We start from the raw sequence: 18,608 nt of genomic DNA, 5'->3' as shown, positions 1-18,608 counted from the left end.
ATAATCTATAAAATACATTATATGGTTAAAATATGTAATGATTGAGTCGCCCGCTACGAACACATAAACTCTACCGTAAATGCGCATATCATGCGCCTGCGGGTGCACGCGACTGCGAGTATGCGCACGCACGGGAGAGTGTACGCATGCGCAGAGCGGACATGTATGAGGTGCAAATATGGCAGTGTGTATAGTGATATTTTTCTGACTTTGACAGTCCACCCTTTGGCAGTCAACAATAACTGCCACTTCCTAAAACATTTCAAAAAGAGAAAAATATATGTCAGGTGTAAATACATTTCCATGGTTGGGTAGGGGAGGAGAGGAGAAGGTAGGAAAAGGGTATGACCTATTGAGATAGCAGAAGCATGTGTGTATGAATCCATGTTTGGGGGGGTCATGTATCATCGCGCCGTACGTGTTTTAAATCAAGCTTCGAGGTATTGCGAAGTATACATTCGAATTCCTTCTTATCCCGTGGTACGGGTCTGTGGATGGGCTGTCAAACTTTACCGAGCTCTTTTCGGCTGTGGTTGTAACAAAATGGGGGAGCACATTTTAGTTGATGATACATGAATGGGGGAATATGTGGTTGCTGATATCTGTGCCTGTATTCCCTATCGACTATGTGTGTAATTACCTGAAGGTTGTAGAGATGAAGATAAAGAACACTTATGGTAAATGCAGTGGTATTCTATGTCAGGTTAATGAACATTTGTCGATTGAAGTCTTGTTCGGTGTCTGTTGAATGCAGTCTTCTTTGTGCTTTTGCCCAAAAGGTGCGAGCAAAAAGCTTTGTCAATGTCCATAGACTTACAAAAGTGTTGGGCTAGCGTAATTTTAAAATTTCTAGGGAAACTGGGGGTCTATGGCATAGTTCATCAAATATCTGTGTATAAGGTTGTCAAAACTTCTTCTTTAATCCATCAGTTGTCTGTATACAGGATCATCAAATTCCTCGTCAAAAGTGGGTCTTTTTACCTTGGAAAAACCGGAAAAACAGGTGAAAGAAACGGACCGTATAATCGCATTTTCATCACATCATTGTTTCTACAGTTGGGTCATAAATCAAATCCATTGGAATTACAATTTCCTCACTCCTTAGACTCATTACCATGGTACTACGTTTGCACTTCATTAAAGCCTGACCGCATCTAAATATCAAGCCAATCGTTATGACAACACCTAAGATACATAGGAGAAACTTCCCTACATTCATTATGACTCCTTGAGCCCATTCTCCTAAACCAGAGAACCAATTTCGCGGGTTCAACCATGACACCCAACCAGTCAGCTCATTACCCACAGCAGCAAGGGTGAGATTGTGTCTCCTGCGAAATTCCCATTTTAATTGGAGAATATCGTCCATCTTTTGGTCTATGACCTCGACTGGGTCCTCGGTACTATTTGTAATGTATGTGCAACATTTCACGCCGTACTGCGTTGCCAGTGTGACACAATATCCACCTGTCACTGCCGTGAGATAATTAAGAACCATTCTATGCTGTACCAGTTCTGTTTTATAAGCTTGAAGTTCTCTTCCAGTATACCTAAACGTGTCATCATACATTTCTGTGATATTGTCTAACAAATTTGCAAGCGCAGATATGTATTTATAGTTCAGCACTCCTCTAGCGGTGCGAGTGAAATCTAACGCGATTAGGAATTGAATCCCGGTGGATTCACTGATCAGATCAGAGGCCGGATGCTCTGTTCTCTCTATCAGGTGCCTTTTAACTACGTGCTCGTAGTGGGTGTGAGTATAAGGAGCTTGGGCACCACGGTGTATATCTTTCATTTTGGCATGTGATACAGTCATTACCTCAGGCAGTACTTTTCCAATATAACACAATCCTTCAGAGTTTGGGGCAAGCCACTTATACGCCTTCCTCCCGCATATGAAATATGCATCATCGGGGAGGACATATGGGACGGAGTAGGACATAACCATATTAAACATCTTCCATGTGAAATCTCCTAACCCTAATGCTCCCATCTGTTTAGTACACGTATCAGTTTGTACGATATGTGCGCAGTATCCTGGTGATACCTCTCCAACTCTCGTAATCCTACTTCCTAGGGTATACCTATATCGGAAAGATCTTTCTCTACTGGCTATGTGGCGTATAAGCTCTGTATCTGTAGGCATTCTATCTGCTCTGTATGAAAAGGTCATGGTTTGGTTACTCCATGACACTTCCCAATTTCCCGGCTTTCGGGGATTGGAAATGTTAAAACATATTAGGGATCTATCCACATGATATTGGTGGAGCTTCAAACTAGGAGGACTGGAGATATTAAACCTCCTGTCCACCGGTCTCCCACCCTTTAGCTCAAGTACCTCCCCTACCGTTAAAGGAAATGGTACTAGTCCTGATTTGCTATGACCTTGAGGTACTTGAGAGCATACCCAACAATCTGTTTGATTTAACACACTACCCACTAAGGAGTGATAGTCACTCAAGGGATGCCGGTCCATGTGGATATTAAAACTGGATTGGCATTTCTTGATGCACCCATCCTCAACTACATTGTCACAGAGCCTACAGATACAGTTTTCTTCAGCTAACAATCCTTCACAATTCCTTCTATTGTCAATGCTATCGGATCGTTTTCTGATACTCGCCTTTACTTGTTGGTTAAGTTGTTCTTGGAAAACTACGCCTCCATCTTTGTCATCAGAACCCATTCCAGAACCTCTCCCGACCTCCATGGTACTCTCGCCGGAACAGACTGCTCTGGTCAACATCATGGTCAACAGGAAAATCCGGATCACAGTCTCTTGGGGCAAGTCCATCTTATAGGAGGAAACGGAGAAAAATGAGAAGGGGGTAAAGAAATGATTGAGGGAGATGGGATGGGAAGTTGGAGAAAAACAATAAAAGGGAACAGGGAATCGACAACTGCTTTTGTTCTTGTGATTTTCAATGCTCAGGTGCCGCCTCAGTCCTCTTGGAACAGACACTCCAGTGATACAACTTCTACCGTCTGTTCCTTATCACGGGACCTCTCTGGATCAGCGACCTTCTTACAGTGGGACGAATGAACCCAAGTCTCTCTCTCGGCAACCTTCAATGCTGTAGTGCTAGTCAATAAGACCTGGTATGGTCCTTCCCATCTGTCAATAAGGCAACCTGAGCGTAGAAAATTCCGTATCATTACATAATCCCCAGGTTCAATGTCATGACAATTACTATCTGGTAAATCAGGAATCACTATCTTCAAATTATCATTTTGATTCCTTAGCTGTTTACTCATGTTAATCAAGTATTTTACAGTCACTTCATTGTTACACTTCAAATCATCCTGAGGGTTAATCATAACATGCGGTTGTCGACCAAACAGAATTTCAAAGGGAGACAGATTTAGAGGGGACCTGGGAGTGGTTCTGATGCTGTACAGTACAATGGGTAAAGCTTCTGGCCATGTCAATCCTGTCTCTGCCATAACTTTGCTCAGTTTATTTTTAATAGTGCTGTTCACTCTTTCCACCTTCGCACTCGCCTGTGGACGATATGGAGTGTGCAGCTTGCTATCAATTCCCATCAACTTACACATTCCTTGAAAGACATCACCTGTAAAATGGGTACCCCTATCACTTTCGATTATTCTAGGGATACCATATCTACATACAAATTCCTGCACAATTTTCTTAGCAGTAAACATAGCGGTATTTGTGGCCGCAGGAAATGCTTCGACCCAATTTGAGAAAACATCTATACAAACAAGTACATATTTCAAATTTCGACAAGGGGGTAATTGAATAAAATCAATCTTTATTACCTGAAAAGGACCGCCTGCAGGTGGGATATGAGATGGTTCTGTTGGTATTGCCTTTCCGATGTTCTTTCTCAAACAGGTAAGGCATGACATTGCTCTCTTACTTGCATGAGATGAAAATCCTGGGGCGCACCAATATGCTCTTACCAACTTGCACATTCCCTCCTTGCCCAGATGAGTCAGCCCGTGAGCTGCTTCAGCCAAACATGGAAGGTATGCTCTGGGGGCCACTGGTTTACCATGTCCATCCGTCCAGAGTCCTGAGGACTCCTGGCCATATCCCTTTGCCTTCCAGACTGCCTTTTCCTGTGTGGAACACAAATTTTGCATTTCACACAGCTTCTGTGTGTTGATGGTATTAAATACCATCAGTTGTGTGGTGTCTGTCTGTCTGGGGGTACCAGCTGCTAACTTAGCAGCTTCGTCTGCTCGGCTGTTACCAAGTGATACTGGGTCCTGGCTATATGTGTGTGCTTTACACTTGATAACAGCCACTCTGTCGGGTTCCTGTATCGCTGTTAGAAGCCTTTTGATGTGAGCTGCATGCGCTACCGGTGTGCCAGCTGCCGTCATGAAATTTCTGAGGCGCCATAGGGCTCCGAAATCATGGACTACCCCGAATGCGTATCTAGAGTCGGTGTAGATATTGGCTGATTTGCCCTTAGCCAATTCACATGCTCTGGTTAGGGCGACCAGTTCAGCAACCTGGGCTGAGTGAGGTGGGCCTAGCGGTTCTGCTTCCATGGTGCCTTGGTCATCTACGACTGCGTATCCAGTACACAAGTCTCCCGAGTCTGACTGTCTGTGACAACTACCGTCCGTGTAGAAAGTTAGATCTACATCTTCCAGTGGGTTGTCACTGATGTCAGGCCTTGCCGTGAAATTTTGGGTCAAATATTCCATACAATCATGTGTGTCCTCCTTTGTATTAAATCCTCCTTCCCCACCACTCTCATCCTCCACCCTTTGTGCCTGTCCAGGCACACCTGGGAGATATGTTGCAGGATTTAATGCACTGCATCTCTTTATGGTGATGTTTACGGGGGCCATTAGTGCTAATTCCCATCTTGTAAACCGCGCTGATGAGACATGCCTGGTTTGGGCAGAATTTAGCAAGGCTGACACTGCATGTGGTGTATGAATTGTGAGGTTGTGACCTAGCACTACATCTTCGCTTTTTGTTACTAGCAATGCTATTGCAGCAACGCTTCGCAAGCATGTGGGGAGGGATCGCGCTACCGTATCTAGCTGAGCGCTGTAGTATGCTACCGGCCTGCTGGCATCACCGTGCTTTAGGGTTAGGACGCCTGCCGTGCAACCAGCACTTTCTGTTCCGTACAGCTCAAAGGGTTTCCCATAGTCTGGCATACCTAATGCTGGTGCCTGCGTTAGGCACTGTTTAAGTTTCTCAAATGCCATTTCGGACTCGTCTGTGTGCGAAATCCGATCAGGCTTGTTTGAGGAAACCATCTCCTGCAAAGGTAATGCTAGAATGGAAAATCCTGGGATCCAGTTACGGCAATACCCACACATTCCTAAAAACGTTCTGATCTGTTGCTGGGTTTGGGGCAGAGTCATGTCTCTAATTGCTTGAATTCTATCAGCGGTCAGGTGTCTCAGTCCTTGTGTTAGACAGTGTCCCAAATATTTTACTTTAGTTTGGCATAATTGTAACTTGTCTTTGGAAACCTTGTGTCCTGTGTCTGAAAGATGAAACAGGAGCTGTTTCGTATCCTTCAGGGATGCTTCCAATGAATCTGAACACAGTAGTAAATCGTCCACGTACTGTATCAATACTGATCCACTCCCTGGTTGGAAAGACTGTAAACAATCATGCAAAGCCTGAGAAAATATACTTGGACTGTCTATGAAACCTTGTGGTAATCGAGTCCATGTGTATTGGACTCCTCTGTATGTAAATGCAAACAAATATTGTCTGTCAGGGTGCAGAGGTACCGAAAAGAAAGCGGAGCAGAGGTCAATAACAGTGAAAAATTTCGCAGTGGGAGGGATTTGCATAAGGATGACAGCTGGATTTGGCACTACGGGGAACTGACTCTCAACTATTTTGTTAATCCTCCTTAGATCCTGTACTAGCCTGTAACCCCTCCCCCCACTCTTTTTAACAGGGAAGATGGGACTGTTGGCTGTGCTGGATGTTCTTACCAGAATGCCCTGTTGTAGCAAGCGCTCTATTACTAGGTAAACTCCTAACTCCACCTCTGGCTTCAGAGGGTACTCTTTTGTTTCTATTTCTATTTCTGCGCAGAAATTTTCTTTAGACCAGATGTGTTGTAAATTTGGAGAAGGATCTGTTAATCTAAATTTCGGACACTAAAATAGACTTGCGCTACTTACCACGTTGCCACCTTTCCGCCTGTTGCAATAACACTATCGTGTGATTTGAGTTACGTGGGCGTACCCGGACGCTCCGTTGCGTAATATACGCTGCGTGCGTCGGCCTTTGAGTTGCGTACGCGAGTCTCAGCCCTTTGTTAGAGACACGTGCACGCAAAGCAAATATCCACCGTAACACAATGTACACGTTTATCAATGTAGATGATCCTCGATCGTCTACCGCACACCACACCAATCTCTCCTTGTATCTTTAGGCAGAGCTGTGTGTTTTTCACTTTACACCTTAATGTATTACTTTTACACTTTTAACTATGAAATAGCGACAAATCTCTCTTAGCACGTTTATCAATTATAAAATGGCAAACAGGAGAGTGATATGAAAATACACGAATGAAAAAGAAATGCAGATATGCGTGCGTGTGTACGCAAGACAGAAATAAACAGTTTTAAAAGACACTAGCGTTTTGTTCTTACCTCCGGTTCCGGATTCCCTCAGCACCCTTTACTAAGCGAAGCAGACGCTTATCCAAACAGCACTATGAGGAATATGATCTCCCGCCCTTTGCTGATGGATAATGTCTGCTGAAATTACCTAGCAGAGATATGTGAAGGACTGGACGAGTCCCCAATTGATAAAGCTAAATATTTATCTTATTTAAAACCCTTTAAGAGGTCTAAGAACACTGTACGCTATTGACGTATGGAGTACCGTAAGGGTACGCACTTTGCGTAACAATCGCTTAGCCGTAGTCGAGACGCTCAAGCGTCACGTTCGCTCACGGCCAAGAGATCACAGGCAGGCACGCTATTGGCTGCCAACTAACGTAATGATTCGCTATAGCGTAGCGGACGCTCGGGACCACGAGGAGATCACCAGCGGCGCAGACGCTCACAATGTTAAACCTTTATAACTAAACCATAAACAACGTAATATGCAGTGAAACCTTAGTGTAGTGATAGAGTGTAGATGCAACCTTGTGTAACCTTATTAACTTAAAAGCTGTTCGAGCGTCACCGACGCTCTGAGAATACTTAATACTATAAGAAATACACAGATACCGTGCTTAGGGTCTAACGCCTTATATGAATGATATACTTGCAAAAAGAATAGTACAGTACAAGTCACACACTACAATATAACATAGATTAACTAACCAGATAACTACACAGGAAATACAATACAATACAATTACGTTTAAGGGAAAATGAGATAGAAAGAGGAGAAGAGAGGGAGAGAGAGAGAAATGGCTCACAATAACAATAAAGACAATATGATTGCGGAGAAAACTTACGCACAAAGGGGAACGATCGCATGCGCCTCGATATCCAGCTCCCGATTATCAGCAATGAGAACCGTTGAAGAGAGTGAGCTGGATACGATCGGCTTGTCTATTTATGCCCCACACACAATACAATTCAATGGTCCCTACAATCTCATTGTTCATTGGACACAGGAATTCGTGTTCGCATTATCTCAAAAGGTCATAGGTTGATTCATACAGGTGGGCTGTGTCTACTTCCAACTGCTCAGGTGGGTGGGAAACTAGGTTTCCCGCCGCATGGCTAAGTAAGTGCAAATAACAGTAAATGGACATAAACTTCTTATGTCCATAACTATTTGCACGAGCGATTAATCCGCTCCAAACCAACACCGGAATATTGCTAATTTGATACTCTTCCGATGGATGCTAAACACCACTGTATGACCCATGTCGGACCCTTCGTATCAAACAAAGAGGGATCTCTCTGTCCATGAACATGCTATTTTAACTAAACTTTCAGATTCTATCAAAGGGACCATAATCTATAAAATACATTATATGGTTAAAATATGTAACGATTGAGTCGCCCGCTACGAACACATAAACTCTACCGTAAATGCGCATATCATGCGCCTGCGGGTGCACGCGACTGCGAGTATGCGCACGCACGGGAGAGTGTACGCATGCGCAGAGCGGACATGTATGAGGTGCAAATATGGCAGTGTGTATAGTGATATTTTTCTGACTTTGACAGACACTTCACTACTGAGGGCATATGTGTATCTGGCACTATTGGGGCATATGTGTATCTGGCACTACTGGGAGCATATGTGTATCTAGCACTGCAATACTGGGGAAATATGTGTATCTGGCACTATTGGGGGCATATGTGTATCTGACACTGCACTACTGGGGACATATGTGTATCTGGCATTATTGGAGCATATGTCTATCTGACACTGCACTACTGGGGGCATATGTACAGTATATCTGGGACTATTGGGGGGCATTGTGTATCTCTTACTGCTGGGTGCATATGTGTATCTGGCACTACACTACTGGATGCATATGTGTATCTGGCACTATTGGGGTCATATGTGTATCTGGCACTGCACTACTGGGGCATATGTGTATCTGTCACTGCACTAATCGGGCATAAGTGTATCTGGCACTGCACTACTGGGGCATATGTGTATCTGGCACTGCACTAATCGGGCATAAGTGTATCTGGCCCTATTGAGGCATATGTGTATCTGGCACTATTGGAGCATATGTGTATCTGGAACTTTTGGAGCATATGTGTATCTGGCACTACTGGGGGCATATGTGTACCTGGCTCTACACTGCTGGGGGCATATGTGTATCTGGCACTGTTGGGTGGCATATGTGTATCTGCCATTATTGAGGGGCATATGTGTTTCAGGTGTCATGATCCTGACTGTAGTTCTCATATTTGGTGACTTACCTCTGCCATCTGTGCTGAATCCTGCATCTTTTCTGCTCACTGGGATAAACAGCTCGCCAGTACCATGGGTTTACTGAGTGCTTAGTTCTCTACCTGGAAGGTGAAAGTTAACGAGCTCCACCTGTGTTGATTAACCTTCTGTATGAATACTGAATTCAGCAAGTCCCTCTATGCTGAGCCTACACAGCAATCATTGTTGTCATTTTACTACATGCCTCTCTGACTCCAGTGGTCACCAGAAACATTTTCCACTGTGCTCTGCTCTCTGGTGTTTGGGCCTAAAGGCCAGTATCCTCTGCTCATTTTAGGAGTTTAGGCTTCAGTGTTTTTCCATCCTGCTAGACCTCACTTCACATCAGATCCTAACTTGGAGTACTGACATGACAGGGTCTGATCACCTGACCTGGAGCTATCCAATCGTGTGCCAGCCTGAAAATCTCTGAATCACCTGACTCTGTTCACCAATCACCAAGGACCAGGAAGTATATGTAAAGGGACTTGTGTTATAGAAGCTGCCAGTTCCTTGTGTCACACTGCTCAGTTTGAGCTTAGTAGCTTAGCTCCCTAAGAGGTAACACTATTACCTTGGATCCTGTAAAACTCTGCTCTTTTGCAACCCAATCTGGATTACAGTTGTTTTACCAGTTATATCCAGTATAAGTCTCATCTTAAAAGACACAGCTGCAGTATTCTTCAGTCTCATCTTAAAGTCACAGTCTTCAGTGTTCTTCAGTCTCGTCCTAAAGTCACAGTCATTGTTCTACATACAGTTGCATTTACAGTTTTGTCCAGTAGCAGCCTGGATTACAGTTGTGTTCCAGTTATACTGGTACCCAGCCCGGTTCACAGTGCTGTTCTCAGTCTCACCGGTAACCTGTCCGGTTCAACGTCTTCAGTTCTCCTCCCAATTCTGCGCAATGCCAGAGAACCTATTTCATAGTAACCTTGAGTACACAAACACATACTCCTGTGACAGTTTATCCAGTTTGCTCTCACCAATACATTCACCATCCTGCTATCAACACCAAGTCCCTGGTGATCCAGTGGTCAGGATACGGCTCCCTCTGCCGAGGCCCGGGTTCGACTCCCGGTCAGGGATTGCACCTTACTATTTAATCTCACTAATTCCCACAGACCATCCAAATATACACATAGTCCTCTCTAGCTACCCTCACGGACTTCACATACATGCTGGGTTCACAAAAAATACAGTCATGACATCAGGCACTGTTGGGGGCTTATGTGTATCTGAAACGGCACTACTGGGGCATATGTGTATCTGGCACTATTGGCATATGTGCATCTAGTACTGCATTATTGGGGTCATATGGGTATCTGGCTCCTGATATGGGTATAATTTTAATTGGCCATGGCCGTATAGCTTGTGGCTGCACCCATTTTTTTGGTACGTGAGCCTTTGGTGCACTCACAAAGTACCACTAAGAATTTTTTTTCTACTTGCACCACTACTTATAGCCCAGTTTATCTTATCACTGTTGTTTACAATTGTAAAGTGCAACAGGATATGCTGCGCTAGATAAGAAACTCTAATTTAAAAAAAATTAATAATAATCATTATTGAAATTACTTTGCCTATTAGCTCCAGCCTCTTGAAGAAGAGCTTCATTCCTGGAGGGGGAGAGGTTTTGAAGGGTAATGGAGGTGAAGAGGGGGAGGGGTTTTAAAAGGGGGATGGAAGTGAAGAGGGGAAGGGCAGATTGACAGGCAGAGGCGGTTGTAGGGCGGGAGGGGGCATGCCAACAGCATTAGAATGCTGTTGGGGGGTGCAATCCGGACAATGCAGGCATGTTTGGACCATTGCTGGGGCTTAGCCGCGGCGGCTGCATGATATCACAGGCAGCTGCTGTGATCCAGAACATAGTTGGTAGCTGTTTGCCATCACAGCTAGGCTGCACAGGCAGGGAGCTACTTGGCGGTTGTGAAAGCATCGCCACCGTGCAATATTTTTACACCTGTGTGGGGATGCGGGCAGACATGTGGGGCTGACTAGCCCTGAGCTGGGCGTCCCCCCGCATGTCAGAGAAACTGATTGGAGATGTGCTGATTTTAGCACATCTACGATCAGGTCTGAATAGCCCCATAATCCATCAATGTTTACAAAACATCACTTCTCTTTCACTACGGTTGTTGATCCTTAATACATGTTAGGCATAATTAAAAATGCCTAATAAGGCACACAAACTGTTGTTTTTGGGTATTTAACCAAAAATAGAATGAGTACAAGATAACCCTATTTTTAGGCACAATTTCATTGTATGCAGTATAATTAAAAATAAATAAATATACAAACAGTTTGATAAAGCCAAAAAGGTAGAATTCACAACATCCATTTTACTTGACATTATCTGTTAATAGATCAATTAATTAATTATTGAGAAAGAAAACTATATATGATATCATTTTTCAACATGCCTGAAATATCTTTGTAGAACTCTGTCTCTTGTAAGATGGCCCGACCTGTTTTTGGGCCCCAGAAACCAGCCAACCCCTGGCTCCTCATCCTCAGGCGGCATGATGTCATATTGTGGCGAAGCAATATGCCTCCTTATAGCAATATCATGTAATATTGCACACGGGACCACTATCTTGCAAACCATTTCCAGCGAATACATGAGGTCGCTACCAGTGCAGTGGAGCACCCTAATATGGCCTATAAGTATGGCGTTATAATCTGATTGTGTCCCTGGTGTAGGTGTGCTATAAGGAGTCATGAGCCAGGGGGTGTAAGGATAGTGACTATCTCCTGTAAGACTAAAAAAAAGCCAAAAAAGAATTGACTAAGTATTCAATGTCACGCATGGTTGAGTTTGAGGAGCCGGCAACTGAGATTTGCCCAAGGAAGTGATTGCCTGTGGATGAAGAAGACGAGGTAGCTGGATATAGTTCCTTTTCATGGGCCACGAGATCAATGGAGAGCGTAGGCAGGACTAGGAGGCAGGTATTAGTAGTTTAACAAAACTGGAGACAAAGAACTGCGGACTAGTAGATTGTGGCTTTGAATGATGAGGCTGAACTGCGGACTTGTGGACTGTGATTTGAAAGATGAGGTTGAAGATAAAAAACTGCGGACTTGTGGACTGTGGTTTGAAAGACGAGATTGAATATAAAGAACTGCGGACTTGTGAACTGTGGTTTGAAAGACGAGGCTGAAGATAAAGAACTGCGGACTGGTGAACTGTGACTTGAAAGATGAGGCTGAACTGCGGACTTGTGAACTGTGACTTGAAAGACGAGGCTGAAGAGCACGTGGACCGTCCGTGACCTGAGACCCTACTGGGTCGGGGTTTCCTAGGAGCGCTCTCACAAGCGGCAGTAGGTTAGAAACGGCAGGGCTGCGGCAACAAATAAATGATGGCAGAGCCAGGGAGTGACTAGGACATGGAAGGAATCCTGGGAGCACAGAGCTATAGCACCTACAACTTGGTAGTAACTTGAAGCACTGGCGCCCCTGTCATAAACCAGCTCCTTTTTATAAGGAGAGATCTCCCTGGATTGACTGGATACAACAGGAAGCCTGCACCATTGCTCAGAATTGGTCTCCAACATGGCGGCTCCCTGTAAGGCAGACCTTCTTGCTGGTGCTTAGACACTCCCTTGTCTCTGGCCTCCCAGCAACTGCCTTGAGTGAGATTCACTGCAGCGGCATCCCGCCACCATGAGCGGACCCACCACAGCCGACTACCCACTGCAAGCGAACCCGCAGCAGCAGCCCTCCTCCGCCGCTGCCCACAAGCATCCCGCACGGCAAACCTCGTGACCCGAATGTCTAGGTAAGACCCCGGAGGCTGACAGTACCGCCCCTTTGAGGGTGGACTCCAGATACCTATATGGCCTGGCTGGATACTTGCCATGAAAAGCTTGAAGTAGTCTTGGGGCATGAACAGCCTCCGCTACCACCCAAGACCTCTCCTTGGGTTCATAGCCCTTCCAATCAATAAGGTATTGGAGGCGACGGTACCATCTGTGAGAGTTGAGGATCCTGTGAATCTCAAATTCGTCTCCTTGTGCCGACTGGATCTTGGGAGTCTTAGGTAGTGCAGCTCTGAATCGATTAAGCACCAAAGGTTTTAAAAGAGAAATATGAAACGCATTAGGGATTCTCAGATGAGAAGGTAACTTCACCTTGTAAGCCACTGGATTTAATACTTTCTCGATTGGATATGGCCGAATAAACCTGGGAGCAAACTTCTTAGTAGGTACCTTCAGCCTCAGGTTACGTGTGGAAACCCAAACTTGATCTCCCACTTTAAGGTTCGGTACAGCTTTTTGTTTCAAATCTGCATAAGTTTTATACCTCTTGGATGTCCTTAGCAAAGCCTCGTGAACTTGCTTTCAAGTCTTGGTGACCTGTCGAAGTGCTAATTCTGCGGCAGGAACCTCAAGCATAGGTAATAGTTGAAAGTCAGGAACTCTTGGATGATAACTGTAATTTATGTAGAATGGAGAAGATTTTGTAGCAGAATGGTAGAGTGTGTAATGGGTTGAATTCAGCAAATGGGAGATAGTTCAGCCAGTCGTCCTGAGAAGAAGACATAAATAAACGTAAGAAAGTTTCTAGGTCTTGGTTCACTGTCTCTGTTTGGCCATCTGTTTGGGGATGATATCCTGAGGAGTTCAGTTTCACACCAAGGGCTGAACATAGGGATCTCCAAAACTTGGCCACAAACTGAGGACCTCTATCTGATTAAATGTCCTGCAGTAGACCATGAAGTCGGAAGATCTCTGCTATAAACAACTTTGCCAACTGGGACGCAGATAGGAGACCAGAAAGAGGAACAAAGTGTGTCATCTTAGAGAACCAATCAACTATGACGCAAATGGTATTTTGTCTGCCAGAAACAGGTAAATCGGTAATAAAATCCATAGAGATATGTGTCCATGGTCTTTGTGCACAGGTAGTGGGTGGAGTAAACCATATGGAGAACCTTTAGGACTTTTATGTTGGGCACACTTTAGACAAGCAGCTATGAATTCTTGAACATCAGTTTTGAGATGAGGCCACCAGTAGGAATGCTGAATGAACTTGAAAGTTTTGTGACCACCTGCATGGCCCATAAAGGGGGAGGAATGAGCCCATGTAAGGAGTCTCTTTCGAAGATTTGGAGCGACGAAAGTTCTTCCGGGTGGAGGAAGCGGAGACGTGCGAGTCGTTGAGACAGAGGTGGATTCCAAGATAAACTGTTTCCTTGAATGATCAGTGGGTTCTTCAGAACTTAGAGAACAAGAAAGCGCGTCTGCTTTTCTATTGAGAGAACCTGGTCGATAACTGAGTTTAAACCTGAAACCGGTAAAGAAGAGAGCCCATCTTGCTTCACGTGGGTTCAGACATCGAGCTGATTGTAAATACAAGAGATTTTTGTGATCCGTGGTTACCGAGATTGGATGTTGAGCTCCCTCCAATAGAGACCTCCACTCCTCGAAGGCTAACTTAATTGCCAGCAGTTCCTGTTCTCCAATAGCGTAGTTTTGTTCAGCGGGAGAGAATCTTCATGAGAAGAACGCACAGGGATGGACTTTCTTGTCCTCGAAGAGCTGGGCCAAAATTGCTCCCACACCTACAGTGGATGCATCAACCTCGAACAGGAATGGGCGACTGAGATCGGGTTGTCGAAGTACAGGGGCAATTATGAAGGCTTTCTTAAATGATGAAAAGGCTTCTAAAGTCTCCGGAGACCGTTTGGCAGGATCTACTCCTCTTCTAGTTAATGCAGTAATGGGAGCTATGATGGACGAGTAATTCTTAACGAATTTTCGGTAGAAGTTGGCAAATCCCAGAAAACGTTGAACCCCCTTAAGGGTGGCAGGAAGCAACCAATCCTGGATCGCCTGGACTTTAGCGGGATCCATCTGTAACTTCTGTCCCGAGAGCATGTAACCGAGGACTGGAATCGTGGATACTTCAAAAGTACACTTCTCCAGTTTGCAAAATAACTGATTTCTTCTTAAACGGGTCAGAACCTCTTTAACTTGTTCTCGATGGGTCTTCAGATCCCTAGAGAAGATGAGAATGTCATCCAAATATACCACTAAGCAATCATAGAGGAGGGCTCTGAAAATCTCGTTAACGAATTATTGAAAAACAGCTGGAGCATTACACAGACCGAAGGGCATTACCAGACATTCGTAATGCCCATCGCGGGTATGAAACGCTGTCTTCCATTCGTCTCCTGAGCGAATACGTATCAAATTGTAAGTCCAATTTGTAGAATACAGTAGCCCCTTTAACTCGGTCGAATAGTTCCGGAATCAAAGGCAACAGATATCTGTTCTTAATTGTTATCTCATTGAGACCTCTATAGACAATACAGGGCCGCAGACCCCCGTCCTTCTTTTTGACAAAAAAAACCCTGCCTCGGCCGGAGAGGTGGAGGACCAGATGAAACCCTTGTCTAAATTCTCCTGGATATACTCAGACATTGCTTGTGTCACAGGGAGTGAGAGAGGGTAAGTTCGACCCCGGGGTGGAGTTTTGCCTGGTACCAGATCAATGTTACAGTCCCAACTTCGATGCGGAGGCAAGGTGTCAGCCCCGTGTTTACTGAAGACATCCTGGAAGGCCTGGTATTCCATAGCAAGGCTGGAGGGGCTGGAGGGACCGGAGGAACAGAGAGGTTTTATCGTGAACAGACAACTCTGGAAACAACTTTTCCCCCATGAAAGCACATCCATAGTTTGCCAATCTATGCAAGGATTGTGTCTTAGCAACCACGGGAATCCTATGATCAGTTCATGAGAGGCTTTAGGAATTACAAGGAAAGAGATGTTTTCCGAATGAAGAACTGTGACCTTCATTTTGAGGGGTATAGTATGAAAAGATATAATCCCCTCAGGAATATGACTACCATTCACCACAGTAACAGAAATAGTACGATCCAAACGGACCATTTGTATTCCAGATCGTTTAACCAGAGCTGATGTAATGAAGCTTTCGGCAGCTCCAGAGTTGAGTAGTGCAGGGAGGAGAAGGAAGGAAGAAGGGAGCTCCAGGTGAGTTAACAAAACAGACTCTGTCTTGCTAAGTAAATCTGGGTACACTCCTAACTTAACCTCTCCGGCATAAGCTAGGAGCGGGCGTTTCCCGGACATTGATTGCAGGATTTAACAAAATGATCGGATGCGCCGCAATACATGCATAAGTTCCCTTGTCGCCGTTTCTGGCACTCTTCGTTAGAGAGATGGGAACGATTGATCTGCAGGGGTTCCTCTGTAGTTGGAGATGGCAGTCGAGGTGGCGGGGTGACTCGAGGCTTGGGACGATCCAACCTCAATCTCTCCAGACAGCACTCTCTGTACCTCAGATCTAATTTATTAAACAAGGAAATTAGCTTATACAACTTGTATGGTACGTCCTGAGTCGCCAGGTCATCCTTGATCTTATCGGAGAGACCGTTCCAGAAAGCTGCAATAAGGGCTTCTTCATTCCAGTTTAGTTCTGAGGAGAGGGTGCGGAATTGGATTACGTACTGACTGACAGAACGAGTGTCCTGACGCAGGCGCAGGATCTCCAATGAAGCGGCAGAGGTCCTGCCTGGCTTATCGAACATTTTGCGAAATGTGGCTATGAACTCTGAATAGTTTGAAATTATGGGATCCGCTATCTCCCACAATGGTGAGGCCTATTCCAACACTTGCCCAGTAAGAAGATAAATTATGTAGGCTATCTTGGTTCGTGCTGATGGGAAATTAGCTGACTGCAGCTCGAACTGAATTTCGCACTGGTTAAGAAATTTGCAACATTGTTTCGTATTTCCATTGAATTTACTGGGTGATGGCAAATGCAACCGAGAAAGTGGTACTGGCACAGGAGGAATTGAAGCTGGAGGCGTTATTGTGGGAAAGGCTGTAGATACTTGAGGTGCCGCCATAGCTACACAGAGAGAGTCCAGGGGATCAGACATATTCTGCATGAACTGCATGATTTGAGATTGGGTGGCCTCCTGCTTACTCAAGCGTGACAAAATATCCGCCGTGGAATCACTTCCTTAAGCCTGATCACCTGTCAGATCCATTGGGCCAGTGCTCACTGTCACGCATGGCTGAGTTTGAGGATCCGGCAACTGAGATTTGCCCAAGGCAGTGATTGCCTGCGGATGAAGAAGACAAGGGGGCTGGATATAGTTCCTTCTCATGGGCCACGAGACCAGTGGAGAACGTAGGCAGGACTAGGAGGCAGGTATTAGTAGTTTAACAAAAATGAAGAGCAAAGAACTGCGGACTAGTAGGTTGTGGTTTTGAATGACAAGGCTGAACTGTAGACTTGTGGACTGTAATTTGAAAGACGAGGCTGAAGATAAAGAACTGCGGACTTGTGGACTGTGCTGTGAAAGACGAGGCTGAAGATAACGAGCTGCAGACTTGTGCACTGTGGTTTGAAAGATGAGGCTGGGTCGCGGTTCCCAGGAGCGCTCTCACAAACGGCAGTAGGTTAGATATGGCAGGGCTGCGGCAACAAATAAATGATGGCAGAGCAGAGCCAGGGAGTAACCAGGATACGGAAGGAATCCTGGGAGCACAGAGCTATAGCACCTACAACTTGGTAGTAACTTGAAGCACTGGCGCCCCTGTCATAAACCAGCTCCTTTTTATAAGGAGAGATCTCCTTGGATTGACTGGATACAACAGGAAGCCTGCACCATTGCTCAGAATTGGTCTCCAACATGGCGGCTCCCTGTAAGGCAGACTTTCTTGCTGGTTCTTAGACACTCCCTTGTCTCTGGCCTCCCAGCAACTGCCTTGAGTGAGATCCGCTGCAACAGCATCCCACCACCACGAGCGGACCCACCACAGCCGCCTACCCACCGCAAGTGGACCCGCCGCAGCAGACCTCCGCCACCGCTGCCCACAAGCAGCCCACACGGCAGACCTCGCAGCCCCGATGTCCAGGTAAGACCCCGGACGCCGACATTCAAGCCAGCACAATATCTACATACTGTACACACAGTATCTTTTTAAATTTATCTATTAAACACTTACCCAAAAGCCAAGCGTCTTGACCTTCCATCATTGTTAATTTTTGCCATATCCCTGATTGTCATATCACGTAAGAATCATGGGCACTTCCTGGGTACCGGGCATTCAGGGAATGGCTCTGGAGGGATGGGCAACAACCCACCATCACATTCAAAGAATGGAACATTTTTCTGTTTCTAAAGATAGTTTCATTATGTGATGGTGTCACAAATGGAATGTGTGTGCCATCCACTACCCCTATAATGTGTGGGAAGCCAGCAATTGCACAATATTGCTGCTTGACCACAGCTAGGGACTCCTCATTCCAATGGCATTGATATGAACTGCTTGGATCGCTTCTTAAAAGCAGAAATTATGCCCCTCAGAATCCTACAAAGATTGCTACCATCACACAGAACGAATGCTAGTTTGGCTTTCTAGAAAACGCTCTTTCATTGAGAGAGTATTTGGGATGGCATGAGGTGGAAGCCTATAGCGGCACACCACCTCATCATCAGGCATTCCAAATAAGGTGACATGGGTGCGACAGAATTTATCTCTTGTATGCCTCAGTTGCCTTTGCCTTAGAGGATGAGGACCATGTTGGGCTTGGCCGTAAAGGAGATAAATTAACAACGCTGAAGCATACCGGAATAATAAAAAAAAAAAAAACACATTAAAAAGAATTAAAAAAAAATGTGTGACCAAATGTTTCTAAAAACAAATACTTACAGGTGAGAGATTTTCCATGAGGACAACTAACACAAAGGGAG

Source organism: Pseudophryne corroboree, chromosome 3 (assembly GCF_028390025.1).
Source record: "Pseudophryne corroboree isolate aPseCor3 chromosome 3, aPseCor3.hap2, whole genome shotgun sequence".
NCBI lineage: Eukaryota > Metazoa > Chordata > Amphibia > Anura > Myobatrachidae > Pseudophryne > Pseudophryne corroboree.
The sequence above is the reverse complement of the archived record's forward strand: the minus strand, read 5'-3'. Positions refer to the sequence as shown.